This window comes from Solanum pennellii, chromosome 6 (genome assembly GCF_001406875.1).
Source record: "Solanum pennellii chromosome 6, SPENNV200".
Lineage (NCBI taxonomy): Eukaryota > Viridiplantae > Streptophyta > Magnoliopsida > Solanales > Solanaceae > Solanum > Solanum pennellii.
In genome coordinates this window covers 39211811-39215710 of record NC_028642.1, presented here as the reverse complement: position 1 = coordinate 39215710, position 3900 = coordinate 39211811, and positions in this window count along the sequence as shown.

Here is a 3900-nt window from a genome sequence, read left to right as displayed (position 1 = left end):
AAACCCAAGCATAAAGCACACCATTGCACATGAAATATCAATATCTCCTTTAGAGGAACTGTAAGACTTCACTAAATGATAATGAGTATGTAAGTTCTGTAAGCAACAAAGCAATTTCAAGTAAAAATGTAGAGTTCTGAGTAAGTTAACGACATTTGTTAGTGCTAGACGAGGGACTATCAGTTCAATTTTGCAGAATTGTGTTTTCACAAAACTAATGTTGACATGAGTTGAGCTTGAAAAAAGCAGTGATGATTCATATAACTGATCCCAACTTGTTAGAGACTGAGACGTAATTTTAGTTGTTGTGTTTTTACAAAACTCAATACCAGCTTGTTAACATATTAGATACAACTATACCTCAATCCCAAGCAAGTTGGAAACAATTGATAATGTAAAAACGAAAAAAGTAACAAAAACCACACATCCTTAGTAGAAAGAACTTTCAAAACAGTTGCAGAGGATTCATTTTTTTCCAGTTACCATTAGGATGATCTATAACATGAGTTTAAAGGCTGAAAAAACAATTTTATACTTTTAATTTCGCGTACAACTTTAGTTAATGTACATCATGGAAAAGCAAGATCATAGTTTACACAGAAAAGCAATAAACATCCTAGATGCAGACTCACCCATTGAGTCAATCCAGCTATAGAATAGTATTCAGGTTGGGACAAGCCTGAATACTAATTATATTTAATGAAACTAATATGCTAATGTAATTGAGTGCAGGTTGTATGAACAAGCCTTGAGAGATACTTACAACGATCTTACAGATGAAATCATTGATAAGCAAATTGAAGCCGACTTTCCATGATGGTTCAAAGATTACGTATGAATTAATTTAATTTGTTGTGAATAAAGAATATATCACTAAAATGGCTGTCCTAATTTATCTGTTTGATAGGTTAATAGTTTTCCGCAAGACATCTCTCAAAATCCTTATTTACGAATTTTAGTAATAGGACCATTAAGACAGGCACGGTCTTGGCCTGTTATTTTCGCGAATGGATATAAATTCCACACTTCTTCTTGGGGTGTAGAAAAAAGTATATATAACAGCGGGGTGTTTTGATGCAGAATACTTTTGAAAGAAAGAAACAAGAATTATTAGCTTCTCAAAGTGCATCAGCTGTGGAAGGAGAAACTAGTATAGCTGGTCAACCTTCTCCATTAATAGAAATGGATATCTGGGTGCAATATGCTGGTGGAAAGAAAAAGGAAGATTTAAAGGTCTTGGCTCGTTGGGTCGATCTGTAAAGACATCTTCTAAACAATCAACATCAGCTTTATCAAGGGAAATTTATGAGATGATTAATGTTGTTTATATGCTCAATTGCAGAAAGAGCGTCACAAAAATAAGAGGATGAGGAGGGAATTGACTTATTGAAGAATCACGTGTACAACACATCATCTTCAAATGGGTAATCATCTCAAGAAGACAATCAAGCTTATGAGGATGAAAGTGGTGAGGCTCTGATAGCGTGAATGATAGTAGTTCTGCCCATGACTTTGATAGCGTGAATGAAAGTGAGGATTGAGATAGTTGATAGTGCTATTTAGGATTCAATTTTTAGTTGTATTTTGTTTACGTTTGAATCATAAACTATTGATCTTGCGGGTTTCTTTTCATAGAAATTATAAAAAAATCACAAGAATTTTCGTTATTTATTGCAGATAAATCCGCTGGTGTTACCTGCAATTTTAATTCCCCAGGTAAATTACCTAGGGCTTGTTTAATCCGCTGGTAAGAATTGCCTACGAAGGTTTTTCCATCGGATTTCATTTTACAAGAAAATTTGCAGGTAATCAAGTTACATGCGGATTTTACTATGTTATCCCTAGGAAAATCCCCACTTTTATATGTACTTTTCCTTCGCCCAAGAAGAAGTGTGGAAATTATATCCATTTGCAAAAAAAAAAAAAAAAACAGGCCAAGACTGTGCCTGTCTTAATGGTCCCATTGCTAAAATTCGTAAATAAGGATTTTGAGGGATGTCTTATGGAGAACTATTAACCTATCAAACATATAAGTCAGGACAGCCATTTAGTGATATATTCTTTATTTACAACAAATTAAATTAATTCATACATATTTTTTGAACCATCGTGAAAAGTCGGCTTTAATTTTCTTATCAATGATTTCATCTGTAAGATCGTTGTAAGTATCTCTCAAGGCTTGTTCATACAACCTGCACTCAATTATATTAGCATATTAGTTTCAACTTAAATATAATTAGTATTCAGGCTTGTCCCAACCTAAATACTATTCTATAGCTGGATTGACTCAATGGGTGAGTCTGCATCCAGGATGTTGTTGTTTTTTAGTGTAAACTATGATCTTGCTTTTCCAGTATGTATATTAACTAAAGTTATACGCGAAATTAAAAGTATAAAACTATTTTTTAGCCTAAAAACTCATGGTATAGATCATCCTAATGGTAACTTGAAAAGAATGAATCCTCTGCAACTGTTTTGAAAGTAAGGATATGTGGTTTTTGTTACTTTTTGAGTTTTTCAGTTTGATCAAATATTTCATTCTTACATTATCAACTGTTTTCAACTTGCTTGGGATTGAGGTGTAGCTGTATCTAATATGTTAACAAGCTGGTATTGAGTTTTGTAAAAACACAACAACAACAATTACGTCTCAGTCTCTAACAAGTTGGGATCAATTATATGAATCCTCACTGCTTTTTTCAAGGTCAAACTCATGTGAACATTAGTTTTGTGAAAACACAATTCTGCAAAATTGTACTGATAGTCCCTCGTCTAGCAATAAAAAATGTCGTGAACTTACTCAGAACTCTACATTTTTACTTGAAATTGCTTTATTGCTTACAGAACTTACATACTGATTATCATTTATTGAAATCTTATAGTTCCCTCTAAAGGAGATATCGATACTTTATGTGCAATGACATGCTTTATGCTTGGGTATTTGCATCCATAATCGCTCCATTTGGGGGAGTTTTTGCTACTGGTTTCAAGAGATCCTTTTATATCAAAGTCTGTACAACTTCTGATGGAAACTGAATGATATATGTGTAAATTTTAGTTACTCATTTCCTTCATTTACATGGAATCATCCAGGATTTTGGCTATTACGTTCCTGGACATGGCGGTTTCATGGATTTGTGAAAACTTGTCTATCTTGAATTTTCCCTTTCCTGTCTTTCTCTTAATAGACTTATAATAACTAACTATATTACATCTCTAAGCAAACTATAATAACACTAAAATCTACTTAGAAATCTGTAAAACTATTTTTGGAATAACTTAATTAAGTAGTTGCTAGAGCATATTACTACTATAAGACTTGGAATGACATCAAATATTCTATATCAAAAATTTTCCTTTCCCTCGCGTATCAACTTTTTGTACCTTAGAGGTAACCTAAAATGGTTTAAGTTAAACCAAGTCACTCATCATAAACAAGTGACTAATTCCTAGATATTCAGTATTGAAGCAATAATAATCCCTTACCTGTAAACTGCAACTACGAAATACATACGAAAGTACATGGATTCACACAAGATCTGAAGCACAACAACTCATATCCATGTATTGAAACTGAAACTCACATCAACTCAGAAAAAATTGAAGAGGAGAACAAAACAAAGTCTAGAACATACACCATTTGCAGGATATTAAACTTCAACAAGCTACAGAGAAGAAACATAATAAGGACATACACTTATCTTCTTCAATATTTGTGGCAAGTTTACCCACCAACTACTATCTGTATGTATGGACATGGATTGTAGCAATCTGTTTGACGATTACTCAAGGTACGCACAATAGATTGAAACACTGCCATCATCAACAAAAAAAAATCTAACAACGTCACAAGCACCTAAGAAGAAATATAGCTAATGAAAAAGAAAAAAATGAGCTAAA